We start from the raw sequence: 19,450 nt of genomic DNA, 5'->3' as shown, positions 1-19,450 counted from the left end.
GCATCGTTGTTGAATAAACTGTATGATCACTGAAGTGTAAAATTGAAGAATAAACGTCTTCTTCATGTGCCATCTCCGGGACAAAGGTTGGCAATTAGCATTGCTATTGCAACTTTTGACACTACAGCCCGAAAGAGTTCAGTTGAGCTGCATCCAAACCATTCTCTGAAGTTTCTCAGTTAGGACATTGTTCTTCTACCTATACTGCGCCTTCGTTGAATCTTTCCCTGCATTATAAATTTTAGGAGTTCATATCTGTCACCACATTATGTTATATGACCGAAATATTGTAGTTTCTTATTATAGTGGAATATAGTATCTCCCTGCTGTTCTCTATTCTTCTTGGTACTTCTTCATTGGTTAGATTCTCAGCATTCTTCGATATGTCCACATTTCAAATGCTTCCAATCTTTTGAGACATTGTTTATTAACAATATATGTCTCCACACAGTCCACACCATACAAAAGAACAGAAAATACATAACACTTTAGTACTGGTTTTCTAAGATTTAGGCTGAGGTCTCTACTACATAATAATAATGCATAGTAGACTAGATTTTGATACTCTTGACCAATTAAGTTGAATTATTTAAGCAAAATAATTACATAAATCGTTGCGTCAGAATATTATATATAATATATATAATATTCTGACAATATAATTATATATTTATATATAATATATTTTATGTTCTTCATCTTAATATGATACTAGCACCGACATCTATTAATAGGTGGCCGAAATTCGTAAGTTACAAAGTTCTATCTCAGAGAATTTTAGGTGTTGATAAGTTAACAAGGTTCTAACTGACATAAAAAACTACACAAGGTCCTATTTGCAAGAACTAAAAGTGTTTAGAAGTTAATAATAAGATTTTATCATATAACTTGAAGTTGTTATATTATATAATAATTGTTAAACAAGTGTATATTATGTGTAAACCTTTATTAAATAAGTTTAAATCATTTCTCAAATCAGAACTCCTTTGTATTAACTATTGAAGTACCTAACCTTTTACGGTTAATAAAAATATATTATTTTTTTTTGAATTTACATGGATAACACATACCTACAGGTGGCGATAATAGTAAAATAAATACATAACATAGAAACTTTAAACAGTCATAATTAAAAATGGCACCTGAGGCAGATAGAACTTTGTTATTCCAATGCAACGAAATATAAATTTCGTAGATTTACAAAAAAATATAGCAAGCTTCCATATGAGAAGCTATGTGGGACAACTCTCAAACAGCAATTTACATCAATATGTACTTTTAAATGGGCTTTATAATGCATTACAAGTACAGATAGAGATAGGAAATAATAATATGTATGCTACAAAGTTTTTGAAACTAAAATTATTAAATAAGTGATTCAAAAATGAATAAAACACTGAAAATTATTGTTTTCAACACTTCCACAAAATTTATTACAAATTATTGTCACTACAGCTGTTTCGTCAGAGTGTCTTTCTTAAGTGATATATACATACTGAGCGTTAGAGAAAACGGGCCACCCACAAAATGGGTCATTTTTGATGTGTCAAATTTCCTAGACTTGTCCGATTTAAGTGATTTTTTAATATGTTACAGCCTTTAACAATATTGTAATAATATTGTTGCTAGACAGATAAATTGTCATTGTATACTGGCAGTACCAATCAAACTGGGTTTTTTTCTCAAAGTTCACCACACCCTGTGGAATATTCTAGCATTTATAAAATACTGAAATTAAAACCCAACTATAGCCTCAGGTTTTCTTAACATTCTGTTTTTTGATTCATTCGCTTATGTTGGATAATAAAAAGTTAGGTATTTTAACAATTAGCCATGTTCTTTATCAATACAGGGTGTTTTCAAATAAGTGCGACAAACTTTATAGGTAATTTTGCATGAAAAAATAATGACCGTTTGCTTTATAAACATATGTCCGCAAATGCTTCGTTTCGAATGTTGAACTTTTTCTTACAAAATGACGATTTATTTATTGCTCTAAAACTTGGTAGGTTTTAAAAGATAGTTATTGCGCATTTTTTGACATGCAATTGGAACGCATACAGGTCATATTACGACTTAATCTGCAAATGTGCTAATTGATAATATAGAATACCCATCACTAGAGTTCAGATCTGGACCTTCTAATGTTCACGTAAAATATAAAAAAGGCAAAATATAGCAATTTACAAATTTTCAACAAACAAGCTTTTAATATTTATAAAGAGCTTACTGTGACTTCTATATTTAATTCTTACATAAATGTAAACATTACCAAATTTTACGAAAAGCAAATAAAGTTATACAGCAAATGTACCTACTTATAAAACCCCACATCAAGTTTGTTCTTTATTAAAAATATGATTTAAATTTTTTATTTTTTTTATTTACAATTTGCTTCAACCACAAAGGGTTATTAGCAATGAACTGTATTGACACCAAATTACAAAGTTTTACAAAGTATTAAATTTGGTTAATGAGTCCTATAGTACGTAAAAAATTGAGAGTCTTGGATGAATTATTTTCACTTAAACAATCGTTAAATGTATTTGGTAACTGCTGATGTTGTCGTTCTATAACGTAGAGGGGGCAGTCTATTATTATATGTTGCACTGTTAGTTCACTATCACAAACATAACACATTGGAGGGGCTTCCTTCTTTAATATAAAGTCGTGGGTGATCTTCGTATGACCAAGTCGCAATCTGGACAAGAGCACTTGGTTTCTTCTCTTAGTAGAATGTTTCGACGGCAATACACTTTGTTTGATTGTTCTTAATGTAGAGTTTGATTTGTTCCAATTTGTTTGCCATTTTGTCATGATCTTGTTCTTAAAATATTGCTTTAGATCAGTATGAACGCAAGTAGTTATGATGTCTGTTAACGGATTCTCACTCGCATTTTTTGCTAATGTGTCAGCTTTATCATTTCCACTTATCTCGCAATGTGAAGGTACCCAGAGGAACTGAACTAATCTTTGATTTTTTTGGCATATCAAGAGTTCCGCCTTAATTAAAAGCAGGACAGGATGTTTGGGGTATACTTGCTTTAAGGCTGTTAATGCACTTAGGGAATCGCTAATGATTATTGAGAATTTTATGGCATGTGTGTTAACAAACGTTAGTGACTGGAGGATAGCAAATAGTTAAGCTGAGAATATGGAGGTTTGGGGAGGGAGCTGGTAGGAACTGTTATAGTTATCTGTTGTGAAAGCCGCTCCTACTCCATTTGCAGATCTGGATGCATCGGTAAAAATATGGATGTGATCATTAAAACCATTTAATATCTCTAATAATTTCTGATTGAATATTTTTGCTGGTCTGTCACATTTCTTGAATGCAGATAGGTTTGTATTACAATCAGGGAGAGCAATTGTCCATGGTAGCATGCTTTGACTGACTTTAAAAATATTGTAAGTGGGTGGAATTATTGTGTCTAAGCTTTGTAACGTTGCTCTCACTCGATAATAAAACGGAGGATCCAATCTTTTCCCCCTATTAAATATCGATGGAAATCTATCTGTAAATGTGTTTTTATAAACAGGTAGCTGTGGGTTAGTTGATACTCTTGAGGCATACATGAGGCTAAAATATTCTCTCCTGAGTTGAAGGGATGGATCACCTGATTCAACATACATACTCTCAACTGAGCTTGTGTAGTGTGCTCCCAGTGCAATTCTAATTGCTGAATTATGAACTGTGTTTCACTTTCAATAGTGAACCTTTGGCTGAGTTGTAGAACAGCAGCATAATCTAGTTTTGAACGGATTAGGGTTTTGTATACAGTCATAAGAGTTTGGAAATCTGCACCCCATTGTTTATGAGATATACTTTTCATTAAGTTAAGGCCGTTTTGAACTGAGAGACGGAGAGAGTGGATGTGGTGTTGCCAAGATAGTCGGCTATCTAGTTTTACTCCCAAGAAGTTAATCGATTCTGAATACTTTATTGGTATATTTTTTAGGCAGAGTTTCGGTGGATTTATGTATTTCTTTGGAGTTTTACTGAAAATCGTTGCTTTCGTTTTAGTAGGTGAAAATTCTAGGCCAGTAGTATTAGACCAGATCAGCAATTCTTATTATCTTCAGGAACAGTTTTTGCTTTCTTAGATTTACGGAGAGGTTCTTTAAATGGGTTCTGGTCTGCTGATATTGGAGGAGACGTTATTTCTGATACCGTTCGTTTAGATGATTGAGTGTCAGAGGATGTAGGAGGTTGATTTTGGCTGTGAATATTCATTTCAACGTTATCTGGCTGGAGAGGTGTTTGAATGGGATTTGAATCTAATGGAGAAGTATTGGTTGTTTCTGTTGATTGTGGACTGGTAGATTGTGAAGGATGGATAGTTGGCTGAGCATCTGTTAGGTTGGGGTGGAAATTTTGGATATAATTTGGTTGAGAAGTAGGTGATGAGTTTTCGATAGATGTTTGAGTGTTCGTATTTCTTGTGCATTGAGAGTCTAGATGACCTTGTTGTTTGCAAATGAAGCATGATTGTTTTTTAAGTGAAAAATAGATTCGATGATCGATTTGTTCATAGTTAACTAATATAGGCTCAGGAATATTTTCCAGATTTTTAGGTGCAATGTAAGTATAACGTCGGAAACTCAAGATATGCTTAAATAAAAAGTTAGTTGTTCCTATTCTTAGAAAATCCAATGGAGTTATTTGATGAATTCCAATATTTTGTAGTTCAGTCTCTATAATACTGTGAGGTATTGATGGGGGATATTAGAAATTATCAGTTTTTCGCTTGGTGTGATTAACTTCCTGGCTTGGATACGTTCCTGATTGATAACTATGGTTCCATTATCTCTTCCTAAAAATTCGGTAACTGTTTATTCAGTAGTAAAATATATGCAAATACGATCATTTACAATCCTGGAAATGGCGAGAATTTTATTGGGATCGACCTTAGTTGCTATGGCATTTAAATAATCTTCAATTTTGCTATTTGGAAGTGAACTGAACAAAATGGCTTGGTTTTTGCTTGGGAATTTTTTGTTAGGTTGAGTCAGAGAGGTTGAATATAATTTTGATTGATTGGATCGATTAATAACATCTTGAGAATTTTGAAGTTCAGAAGTTCTCTCCTCTGAAATTTCCTGCATATTGGGCCTATGTTGCCTGATTACGGCCCTGGTACTTGGACAGGTTCATTAGTAATTAAGCTACTTAATTACCTCGCTACTGGTATTTATAACCGTTGTTTACTGTTTGTTGATTAAAAAATAGTAATAAAGATGATCTAACTTAACAGTTTGATCCCAAAATCGGATTAAGCACTATATAATACACTATTATACCAACTTTGATAATTTTCTAACAAGTAAAACCACCTTAATTTTGATAAAAACTAAGAGCTAATCGGAAACACTGTTTACTAGTTAAGAAATCAGTTTCGAATCTCCATGGAGATCATGCATGATTGAAATTTAATTAAAAAAATAGCGAACATTGGAAATAAAAATAAACTAACTAATGTTTGTACTAAATTTACGTGCATAGAAATCGGCCCACTTAAAAATTTGGTCATTTTCGATGACTCATATTTCCTTAACCTGGTGGCCGAGTAAAGTGATTTTTTGAACATGTTATAGCCTGATTCTTTAACAATACCACTGTAATAGTATTGTTACGAAACAGGTAAATTTTCATTGTATACCGGGTGTACCAATCAAACTGTGTTTTTTTTCTCAAAGTTCGCATCACCCTGTGGAATATTCTAGCATTTATAAAATACTGAAATTAAAACCCAACTATAGCCAGGCTTTTCTTAACTTTTTGTTTTTTGGTTCATTCGTTTATGTTGGATAATAAAAAAGTTAGGTACTTTAACAACTAAACATGTCCTTTATCAATACACGGTGTGTCTAAATAAGTTTGACAAACTTTAAGGGGCAATCCTGCATGAAAAAATAATGACAGTTGGTTTTATAAACGTATGTCCGCAACTGTCATTATTTTTTCATGCAGAATTACCCCTTAAAGTTTGTCGCCCCTATTTAGAAACACCGTGTACCTATTGTTGAAGAACATGTCTAGTTGTTAAAGTACCTAACTTTTTTATTATCCAACATAAACGAATGAATCAAAAAACAGAATGTTAAGAAAACCTGAGGATACAGTTGGGTTTTAATTTCAGTATTTTATAAATGCTAGAATATTCCACAGGGTGATGCGAACTTTGAGAAATAAACACAGTTGGATTGGTACACCCGGTATACAATGAAAATTCACCTGTTTAGCAACAATATTATTATAGTGGTATTGCTAAAGAAACAGGCTATAACATGTTCAAAAAATTACTTAAATCAGCCAACAGGTTTAGGAAATATGAGACATCAAAAATGACCAAATTTTTAAGTGGGCCGATTTCTATCACGAAAATTTATATTTAAGTACATACCTAGGTATTTGCCTTCAAATAAAAAAAAATAAGAGACACATCATAATGACCTTGAGATTAAAAGACCAAAATAGTAAAAATTCCGTTTATTCCACATACAAACTTTAGTACCTACTGGAATTCCCATTTAAATAACTTTTGAGAGTACAGACAAGCTTGGCATAACTTTATACACCAGTTCCAAAGTGTAACAAGTCAGGAATAATTACTTACAAGAAAACAGGGTAACAACTCGAATTTTTATACTTTGGGACTGAAATAATTACCGTTTTATTAGTCTAGGCGCCAGAGGGGTCACCGTGTCATATTCAATTCTGATGGACAAACTCAACGGTTTCTTATGGATTTTTGGCTACTGATTACGAATTTCGATCCGAGTGGTCAAAAAATTGTTATAAACAATTTCATTGTTTATAAGGCTCTGGCTCATAAACTAAAAGAGATAAAAAAATGTTTCACATAAAATTTGTTCCTTAATAAAAAATGAAGAAAAAACCGTTTACTAAACTTAAATCTAACAATTAGAACTCAAGATATTGTAAAATTAGTGCACAATGCAAATTGGAAAATAAGTATTTTTCGAAGCTTTATCGATCGTAACTCGGCTTCTACGCATGCAAATAAGTCTTAGAAGGTGTCGTTTTACAGCTTAATTAACAGGCTTCCAAACAAAGTTTGTTAAATTACTTGATCTTCATTTGTTTTAAAGTTATACCCGTTTGAAGTTACAATTTTCTTAAAAATATTGTACATTAATTTGTTTATAAGGGTTTCAAGCAAATTTGAGCTATAAACATTTATACTTTAATGAACAATAATGATAGAAAAACTCAAAAGGAACAATTTGAGGTTATGAAAATGTTCATAAGTTTACGTTTGGCCAAGATGTCGATATTTTAATGGCGCGCGCTATGAGGCGCAAGATCGGCTCACCTCGTAAAGGTTTACGCGCTAACTTCTCGATGCAAATTATAATTTCTATGTATACATACGTTATCTTCATTTTTCATTTTTGAAGATCCTAATAAAATTTTATCATATAATTCTTATAATTAAATCATCATACTTTACCTCGTATCACATTTCATTCTATTTACATTGTCTTCTATGTTTTGCACTAAATGAGAAAAAAACATTAAAAACTAATATTTCAGAAGTATAACTAAAAAGTAAGTTGATATTATTTATTAATACTATTTTTACAAACATTTTTTTTCATGCATCTGCAAATCTGCATAGAGATATACAGGAAATATCAGCTTTTTTAGATCTGCATAAGTTCTTAGTGAAATTTTAACAGTTACATGGTGGTACAAGTCTGTTTTTGTAGGCAGTAAAACTAAAACTTTTTGAGGCTTCAGGGTCTAATTATCTATATGCAGTGGTGTAGTGGTAAAATTAGCTGTGCCGGAGCTATACCTCTACCGGAAAATTTTTGAAAATTAGCCTACTACCCAAATCGTGAGTTTTAAGGCCCTTTGGCAAATGTTTTGAAAAGTTTAATAATTAAACTAATTAATGATCTTTTAGAGTGATAGTAGTTACAGTAGGGCCTCCTACACATTCTCCTCCAAAGAATAATTTTAACTTTAAAATATGGTAAGACTTTCTTAAGGTAGATTATTACAGTTTGATACCTTAAAAACTGTTTTTAAGGTATCAAACCATAATAATCTACCTTAAAAACTCTATAATTTAAGTTGGAAGCCTTGCTGACAAAAATTAAAAAAACACTGGTGTAAGTTAGGCAAATATTGTAAATGACTAAGTTTTCATTTTCAGTAGTATTAATTTATTATTGTGAAAAAATACACCCACAAGTTACATTAGTATATATATTTTTTATTATTTAACACACACAAACATTCCCACATAACAATGATGTTCGCATCATGTTCTAAGCATATACTACCAACATTCGTCGGAGTATATTCTTTTTAGTATATGTGTAGTACAAGCATAGCATCTACCTTAAAAAACATTCTAAATTTCATGTTCTTTGCATATACTTCAGAGTATATTCTCGTACCGAATATACTAAGTATATTCGTGTACGTAGGATCTCGGAATATTCGTAAAAGTTTATTCTTAGAATATACCTTTATCGAATATTCTTAACACATACTTATAAGTACATTCTTAACACATACTTATAAGTAGATACTTTTAAAATATCTTAAAAATAATTTGTATGTATAGGAAGTATAATATTAGCCTTATAGATTATCAACTTCGTTATTTTTTAGAATACATAATTAATAAAATTTATGTATGTAGGTAGTATTGGACGAATTTCATTTCAAAATTGTTGTAGGGTAAAAAAGTTTAAACATTAATTGTATTAACGTTTACATAGATACTATTAAAAATTCGTTTTCATAATTGAAATGACTTTACCATTTCGAGTTTATCATGAATCATTAGTATTTTTACATCCTTGGAATTTGAATTTAGGTACATTCAATTCAATAGGCCATTTCGCAGAACCAAAACGTGCCAAACTGCACAACCAAAGCAACCAAAGGCTTTGGCGTTGCCAACCGTCGAGAAAGCTTTTTCCGTCAACTTACCTTAAAAATTCCCACTTTTATAAAAAAAAACTTCCCTCCTGTTTACAAAATCTGAGAAGATATGTTGAATTATTTTCAAATATTTTGATTTTTTCTTAATATTTTACAATTTGGACTGGAACAATAATTCCCTTTTGAGTTAACTTTTTCCCTTTATCACCTTTTATGTTGAAAATTCCCGCAAAAAGGGAAATTTCTCTCCGTTTGGCAACACCGATTTTGTTATTCCACAATATATTCATAACCCCCCCCCCCCCCTCCCCCATCATATTCTGACCATTTCTATTCTTACCTGAATGGATCAGGGATAGGAAAAAACCGTAAAATATGAAAAAGAAAACAGGCATTATTTCATTATTTGTATCATCTATGGATCTCGATCTATGCAGTGTTAAGGATGAAGGCGAATGATGTAGTAGTAGGACTAGGACTAAAGAACATACATAATCTGTTTATTTTGTTTGCGGTGCTTCAAAATACATATAATCTATTTTGATAACTCAATATTACTTAAATAGGTAAGTACATATAAGTATTATATAAATTTTAGTTACTTATTATGCATAGTTTAGTTTAGCTAAATATTATATAATGATTTATATAAATAACTAAAATTTATAAATATGTACTTACTTTTTAAGTAATATTGTAGAATGTAGGTACTAACTACATTCTCATTTGCAATTAAAATATGTAAATAGATATTTGGTAGAACCAGTAGAACCTAAGATGAGATTAGGTGATGCTGAAAACATACTTCTAAGCAATATAGCACTTTCTTAGAATATTCTTAAAAATATAATATTCTTCCCATACAAAGATGTGCGGTAGTACGTTCTTAGTATATAAATAGAAGGTTTATAGCACTTCCTTGGAATATTCTAAAAAGTACCTTCTTGGTATAAACTAAAAAGATGTGCGGTAGTATGTTCTAAGTATACACATAGAAGGTTTATAGCACGTCCTTGGAATGTTCTAAAAAGAACATTCTTGGTATATACTGAAAAGAAGTGCGGTAGTACATTCTAAGTATATACATAGAACGTTTAAGTACTGTAATGTAGTATATACTCAGTATCTGCTCTGCACATTCGCAATGGTAATTACGCACATTCTCAGTATATACTTTTTCTGAAAAGTATGTTCTATGAATCTACTAAGAACATGAAATTGTTATGTGGGTTATAATCTGTGCCAAAAAAATTAAGAATTATTTGAAAAAACTACATACAGTACAAATAACTTGTGTATTTAACAAAATACATATAATAAATACATCAGATTAATTATAACATACATACTCAAAGTAAGTGCCAAAATGCATCCTTCTTTGCGTTCTTTTTTGGGTTTTCTGCAACTCTTGTCCTGGAATCGTCTGCAGACCGGTGGCTCCTCAGCCATTTAGTGACGTACGTCTCAGGCTGCCATTCTTGGAGAGGTGGACCTTGGATTTTTATGAACATCAATGATGATACATGAGCAACAGTCAAAGCGTTTCTTGATGGTGTAACCATATTGTTCATACAACTGAAACCCCGTTCACAATGAGCTGAGCTGCAAGGTATTATTTTAGTGCAGTTTAACAGTTCTTGCAATCCATCAGGCACTTGTCGGCTGTTGTCCAAATAGTCTCTGTAGGCATAGACAGCTTTGTTGACGTTCAATTTAAATCTCTTGCACAGTTGCTCTACTTGAGTTTGACCAAAACTTGGTGGAATGCAGGTTGGCCAATACTCAGGTTCTAATACTTTAAAAGAGTTTATAAGATCTTCATATTGGGCTTCCCCAACAGTTCGGTTTGAGCCGTAACAGCTAACTTGAAATGTGCGCCACTCATGGCTTAAAGAAACGTGTTCTTTCTTAAAAGCACCCATAGTTGTGACTTCAAAACAAACTTTGCAGCCTAATTTACCTTCTTTGCAATCTATCCAAGGATAAGTTTCCTTCTTACGAGTCCACATCTCTTCTGTCCAAACGTCAGGCCATTTTGTTTCTTTTTCCTTATTCGTTGATGTGCTGGGTTCACTTATTTGTTCGTTTTTATTTAAAGAGTTTCCAATCGCTAATTCATCAACCGAAACAACATTGGATTTATCTTGCTTGGTTCCTTTAGGTAGGCCTAACGTGTTTAGTTCACGTTTCACCGACGCACTAAAAAATGAGGTTAAAGTTTTTTGTTTAGGTTTAGAGTTATCCATAGCGATACTACAGAGGTAGCTTATGTCAACAGATTTGGACGTTGGGCAAAGATAACACAACTATTAAAACTATTTCACCTCTTCCAGTAGGTATCCGCGACACGTAACGTAATAATTGGAGCAGAAACACTAAATTAATATACAGTGCACGTGCACTATGCAAAGCAGACGAGACGCAACTACAACTGAGCAGGATTAGCATGGCCGGGTGGGCTGGAGATGCGCAGTAGCTACGGAGTGGATTTCAGTGGTGGGGGAAGCGACTCCGGCGACTCAGTCTGTTGCCGCTCTCACTGCCGTGTGTATCGCTCCAGTCTACAGTGTACAGGGCCAGCTCGCTCCGCTACCGCTCCTCGGGCGGGGCGCGGGTGATCGGAGCGTCGAGTGAGCTAGAGAGAAATCGAGGGGGAGAGGCGAGAGATAAGAAGGACACAATATTTCAATATTGTTGTGGCTATTCCTCCTTCCGTGGTGGGGGGAGGGTTGTGGTGACACGGACACGGTAGTGCTGGGCGCGGACCGCTGAGATGTCTATCATGTCTATCCATCAACTATCCCGTCTGCCAGTCGCTCGCTCAACTTTTGCGCTTACAATTACGAACTACCTAATCGTAGCTGCGTATGCCTTAACTGATTAACCACGATAACTAACGTGTAAAAATTACTTAGTAAAGGACAAAACAATATTTTCTAAATAAAACAATTTCAGATCTATTTTTGTCCTATATAAAAAATTCGATTGAAAAAATCGTAGCCGGAGCGCCGCTCCCTCTTCAAAAGCTGTGCCGGAGCGACGCTCCGGACCGCTCCGGCTCCACTACACCACTGTCTATATGATATCCATATAAAGTGGATCTAGTTCTTTTGCAGCATCATCAAGGCCCGTCAATTGCGTGTATGCCGCCACATCATAAATGCTCGTTTTATATGCAATGATGATGCTGCAAAAGAACTCGATCCATTTTGATATGGATATCACATATTGGCTCATTTTCATGCGTAGAAGCCGAGTTACGATCGATAAAGCGTCGAAGAATACATACTTACTTGACTGTGAGCCAATCTTGCGCCTCATAGCGCGCCATTAAAATATCGACATCTTAGCCAAAAATAACTTACGAACATTTTCGTAAGCTCAAATTGTTCCTTTTGAGTTGTTTTATTATTATTGTTAATTAAAGTATAAATGTTTATAGCTCAAGTTTGCTTGAAACCTTTATAAACAAATTAATGTACAATTTTTTTAAGAAAATTATAATGTTGTTCTGAAGCTATTTTCTTGTGGTATTTTTATAATCAAGTATATTCAAATGGGAAATAAGCCACAATTTTACCTAAAAATGATTTTATTAACGTTTCGACGCCCAAGTCGGGTGTCGTTGTCAAAATACTAAATAAACAAAAATGTTGTTGCTTAGTAAAAAATTCTTCTAATAATTTATTTAATCTGACTCATTTATATCGGCAATTCAGACACGTATTATACATTTTAAAGTAGACGACTTTAAAATGATATTGCCAATATTGATGAGTTGCGTTCCTGGGACGACTTTACTAAAAGATAGTTCATTCGATTACATGAAATCAATCCCAACTCAAGAATATCCGCCATAAAAAATCAAATTTTTAATTAAGAAAATTATAAATTCAAACGGGTATAACTTTAAAACAAATGAAGATCAAATAATTTGACGAACTTTGTTTGGAAGCCTCTTAATTAAGCTTTAAAAGGGCACTTTATAAGGCTCATTTGCATGCGTAGAAGCCGAGTTACGATCGGTAAAGCTTCGAAAAATACTTATTTTGCAATTTGCATTGTGCACTAATTTTACAATATCTTGAGTTCTAATTGTCGGATTTAAGTTTAGTAAACGGTTGTTTCCTCGTTTTTTATTAGGGAACAAATTTTGTTTGAAACATTTTTTTTATCTCTTTTAGTTTATGAGCCAGAGCCTTATAAACAATTAAATTGTTTATAACAATTTTTTGACCACTCGGATCGAAATCCCCCCTCGAAATTCGTAATCAGCAGCCCAAAATCCATAAGAAACCGTTGAGTTTGTCCATCAGATTTGAAAATGACACGGTGACCTGTATTTGGCGCCTAGACTATATGGAAAAATATAAAATATGTGTGACACATCGAGTAATAAAAATAAATCGCTATAGGTAACTTTGACCCAGTTGATTAACATCAGAATTCGGCTAATCGCTGCGTGGGACCCCTAATGTTGTAAACACCAATTATAATAGATAAGGACTAAAGAGCCGTAGTGCCATAGGTAGTAGAAAAGGGTGTTAAGGTGAATATGTGTGGAATAATAAAAATGAAAATTTAAACCATTTTTATTTAAAAATCTTTGTAAATCTATACAACGCTTTATAGTAATTTAAAAATGTGTTAAACAGTTTTTTGCAAATTGCACATGATGTTAAAAGAGACTGTTAAAAATATATTTTACAGTTAAGTATGTATACATATATTTGCTACTCGTATTTCCGGCACAAGGAACCAATTTCGGTTTTTTTCTTATTTAGGAATATTATTGTTTTATTGAAAATTTTGAAACCGTTTTCGGGAAATATTTAGGACTTAAGTAGTTTAAACTAGATCGACTATGTATTGTGCGTATCCATAAGCTTTTCAACAGGCGAATATGTTGTAGTAGTCTGATGTAGCTATTAACGAGTCAGTAAGAATCATTAGCGAAAATATGAACCCGCGCCCAAGACAATGCTCTATACTATTGGTGGTATTGCTTCAACTGATATCAGACGAAAAGTTTCCAGAGCTATGGAACAAAAGAAACAAATCATAAATCCTCGACATTCACTCCATGATCGCCAGCCAACACAGCACGAAGACTCATCGAATCAAGGAAAAGCTTTCTGGCCATATCAATCTATGTGATCCATCCAAAAGAACTCTCTCGAAAAATCTGTCGAAAAGACGCTGTTCCTCAACATCTCGGACCTAGAGAAGAACTCATATCTGGTAGTAACTTTTCCAATCGTGTACCTTTCAATCACTTGGCAGTCGAAGTGCTCAAATGCGAACCAACGTGAAGAAATGGAGAGACTACCTGCGCAGAAACTCAATGTGAACGACGTAGCAAGCCCCATCACATCTACATATGTCATTTGTCGAAGTAACTCTTTAGAGAGCCTAAACCTTTTTCATATGCTAGTACATAACTAATTTCTAACTTTCTGCCCTTTTTGAGTGAAAAAAAATCCTATTTTTATTTTTAAAATCGCTATCGTTCAGTGTTTCCTTGTGCAATTTGTATACATTAAATATTTCTATTTTAATAACAAAAACATGAATTAACTTAAACTATAAAAACAGTGTCATAATATTAAAATTAACAAAATATTCTAAAACTGGGATTCATCTTTGAAATATGTACAAATAACCTAAAAGTATTTAACAATTAAAAAAAATTATTTAGATTAGTATAAATAAACATAATACATTGCTTAAATATACGTATTGTTTTCTTCTTTGATAGTATTAGTTTAAAGTGATTGAATTTCTGTACTCGTTCTGGTACGTGATGTGGAGATAACAATAAAAAAAATAAGAAGATATTGAGACGGTGATATTTGTCAATAATACTAAACTTTCCTTTCCAAAGGAAGCGGGAGTTCGGGAAGGATTGAGAGAAAATGATTAGAGTATGTATCTCTACCATGTCTCATTCTCCTTCTCTCTGGTGAGAAGAATAATGACAGATGAATGAAAAGAAGGGATTATTGTACCAATCCACAAAAATTTATTTGTTTTTTGCTGTATATACGTGTTATTCAAACTAAATTTTTGAATGTGATTGTACAAGAGAGCACCCCAAAGTACTGAGGTAGTTAAGATTGTACAGTCGAACCCGCTTATTAAAGTACCGGTTATAGGAATATCCTGGTTAATGGAAAATAAATTCGAGGTCCCGAAACGTTTCAATTTATCTCGTTTAAATTTATCCGTTTATTGGAATACGTATTAATAAAACAAGATTGCTTATTAGAATATTATACAGGTCAACGAATAAATTTTTACCTACAATTTCGAATTTCCTAAAAATTTAAAATATGTCTTGTATTATGGTTTCTCGCCAAGGGCTTCGAAGGCTTGTAGGTAGTGCTGTTTTATTTATATTATTTGGGTTTGTCAGATAGGTAATAAATATTTTATTGCGTTGTTATGAATACCAAATCAATCGTTTACCGACAAATTCAGTCGTAAAATAATTTCCTTTGTCTACAAACCATACATATTGCCACCCAGTTGCCTGTCATAAAGTTTTTAAGAAACAGTTCGCCCATCCTAATCCCTTGTAAAGTTATAAAACGTTTTCGGGATGGCCATTGTAAATTTTTCTAATTTTTATAATTCAGAGCCACAAAAGTGACTAGTATTTTATGTAACAAAAAAAACAAGCTACAATTACCGTTTATTTTTCAAGACTAAATAAATAATTTTCTTATTAAAAGTATATTATGTATTTTAATACGAAAATATTTACATAATCTATATATTGCATACATTTCATATTAATTACTGTATGCATCCACATAATATATTGTAATTTGGTTTTTTAATAAATACGATACGCTATTGTATTATTGACATAAAAGACCTAAAACCATATACATATATGTACATATTAACATAGTATGTACCTAGTATTATTACGTATATTCGGTACACTTATTACGGCTAGCCACCAATGATCGGTTATTAGAATATCCCGGTTATAAGAATATTTTTGCTTGGCACCAAGGCTATTGCAATAAGCGGGTTCGACGTATTGAAAAAAAAACACGGAGAAAATTTTGGCGTTACATGTGTAATAAAAAAAAATTAATATAAATTCATCTTCTATGATTGTACTTTTGTTTACAAATAAAATTATTCAATTTTTACAATTTTTTTAGTGTTTAGTACAGTAACTAAAATAAAGATATTTTGGCAAGTATATGTTAAGCACTTAGCACCTCTTAAATTGGCAAGTTATTTAATTTGTACAAAGTAATGTCTTTTGTTATGTTAAACAATCAATAATATCATAAAGTTAGATGTGTACGTATGTATTATTTTTTTTCGGTTCAAAAGTAAGTAGAAAAATACTAAGGACACAATAATGGAAAATACATAGAGGAATTAGTCTATATTTGCCACAATTCAGGTCATTCCACAACATATTTTAAATTTTATGCCAACAAATCATTAAGAAATATTGTTGAATATTGTATTTTCAAGAATAATTGAAATCTTAATATTTTGAACGTTATTAATAAATAAATTAGCAAAAGAGTACCCAAATCAACGTAAATTGCACATAAAAGAGTCTTAATCAAGCACAGATACAAAATTTGGGCATATGTTGTGGATTGGATCATTGCTTGTTATGAGATTGTTTCGCAGGACTTGCAGCAGTAGCTGCAGAATGTTGCTATCCTAATTTTCTATCTGAGTGTGTCCGCAATATAACACGTTTTATATTTTTCAAGACAGATAAAGAAATAAAAAAGAATTAGTGTGTAAAACTACACTAAATAGAAATGTGACAATTTTTTTACAACAATTTCCCTGTATACTAGGAACTAAAGAAAAATAATGTACAACTAACAACTAAAGAACCTATAATTTTAAAGAAAAGCTTCCTAAAAACTAAAATCTTAATAAATCAATGATATATACAAAAAATGATAATGTTCTTATTTGACTGCTACTTTTATTAAAAAAAAAATTGCAAGACTATCCATCAAACTTTTAATGACCGATAAACAAATTAATACTGAGAACATTTTTTTAACTTGCTGCAAGCATATCCGAAAACTTATTAAACTATTGGACAGAATTAACTAGCTCTTTTTAGAATTACAGTGGAACCCCGAGAAGTCGGATTAATCGGGACCGCAGCCTATCCGGGTTATCGAAAATCTGGGTTAGCCGGAGAATATGGTAAAAATTAATAAAACACTGTATACATACAGGTAAACTCTATTATAAACTCATCTAAATTACGTACAATTGTATAAAGTATTGTTCATTTCTTGGTAAAAACTCGGTCAAACTGAAAAAATGTTTGTTTTGTCTGATGAAAATCGGTTCGGGTTAGCCGGACTTCCAGGTTATCGGAGGCCGACTTATCGGGGTTCCACTGTATTTAGATTTACTGATAGCTTTAAATACAGGATAGAGGAGGCCAGATTCCGATCACTTCCGAAACACGGTTTACACAAAATTGGTAGCAGAGTTAACTTAATAGCGACAAAAATGTTTCAGATAATAATTATAACTGACCAATTTAAGTCCAGTCAATTTTCCTTTTAAGAAATTTACACTTTGATTTTATAAACTGTTTCAGTGTTAAATTAACTGACAGTTAGTTGTTCGCTGGGAACTAAATTTGTCATAAATCTGGTCTTAGTGAGGTTCATTTTTAGACCTATCGTTGAACATACGTTTTCTAATTCTTGTAGCATTTGTTGTGTTTCACTCAGATCTTCGGTGATAAGTACTATATCGTCGGCAAAACGCAGATGGTTGAGCATTTCCCCATCTATTTTTTTTTTAATTTGGTACTGTATATTTTAGTAAAGGTCTAGCTATAATCAGCGAAATAGTTATCTGTAGGCTACACGTTGACTTCCAAAGTTAATTGTAGCTTATACATCGATATTTCGTTAATTATAGGTTACACATTGGCACCCAACGTGCGGCGCAGGTCATTAACCCTACATCAAATAGTGGATTTCAAGTCACCTGCTTTACGGTCTTATCATCATCTTGAATTAACATGTCAAATAAAACATTTCTTACATCTTACAATAATAAATAATTACTATTTTTTTATGATTAGGTACAATAAGGTTGTATTTCATCGATTTCTTTCTTAAATGATTCTATAATTCCCATAAGTTTTCACCAAAATTTTCTTCAATTTTATTACAAAGTGGTTTGTTAATTCTGTCCAAGAGTTCATCCCTTAGTCGTACTTGACATTCCTCTGATATTTACACAAAAGTCAATAAATTCATTTGCTGATTTCTATAAAAACTGATTGATTATTGCGTTCTAATGTGCAGTCTTACTACGATTTTATTTTTACAGATATGTGTAAAGTGGCGAAGTAAAATATTTCAATCGTTTTGAAAGGCCAAACAATGTAAATCGCGAAAGGCACATTTTTTCTACATTCTAATAGCAAAATATTGCACGTAACTAGTATTATGACAAAATTTATCCAAAAATATAATCAGCAACTCTAAAATAAATTTAATAAAAATAATTAGAAACAAAAATGTTTCGTAAAATTCAAGAAGATTGCAATTCATAAACTTTAGTGGCGAAATCACGTAATCATTTTTGTGATATTTTAGAGATTGAGCTTTTATATTATTAAACAAATTCTTATATAAACTGGGCAGATTATTAAAAATGTCATAAGAATATAAGATATTTACAAAAGTGGGCGTCTAAAGTCTACCCCAATTGTTTTCTATTGTGTATCATAATACTTAAATTAATAAATTTTGTAATCGAATTGTAAATTGACGTAATTATTTAAAATGGCAGATGAGCGCCAATTTGAAAAATCATTTAAAATGAGATCATATGACAAGTAACATTTTATTTGAAAACTTAGGTGACTATGTGGGGAGGACAAACCTGTTAGACATTGAGGAAAAGATACGTAAGGGAAAACCGAGAAGAAGGTGGAACAGTGGTGACGCAGAAGACTTGAGGAAGAAACGTTTTAATAAAAAACACACAATGGACAGAAATGACAGGCGAAATTTTGTCAATAGATGGAGAACTGGAAATATGAACTTAACTGTTTTTTTGATACTTAGTCATAAAAGCTGAAAGCTTTTTTTGTTATTAGGAATCTACTTTCATTTTATTCAGTCGTCAGTGAAGTCTGACTGGTCGCCACTTTTTCAAACGGTACACCAAAAAATGCATAAAAATATTTAGAAATATATTGAGTGACACACGGCCTTTCGAGTGATGTATTACTTGCCATATGATGAAATGTATCATAATTTTATAAAATGACGTTTGTCTGTTACTTTGATTAATTACGCCACTATCACAGAGACGATGTACAATAGGGTGGAACGAAAGATAGTAAAAAAAAATTTTCAAACAACTTTCTAATAGCACTCGAAAGTTGCCTTTTCATGTCTACAATAAAACTACAAAATATTTTTGTTCTAGGTTTACATCTTGAGGTGCCGCAAGAACATTGAAAAGATAGGTTTTTAACAAAAA

The sequence above is a fragment of the Diabrotica virgifera genome, chromosome 1 (assembly GCF_917563875.1).
Source record: "Diabrotica virgifera virgifera chromosome 1, PGI_DIABVI_V3a".
Taxonomy (NCBI): domain Eukaryota; kingdom Metazoa; phylum Arthropoda; class Insecta; order Coleoptera; family Chrysomelidae; genus Diabrotica; species Diabrotica virgifera.
Note: the sequence above shows the minus strand (reverse complement) of the source record.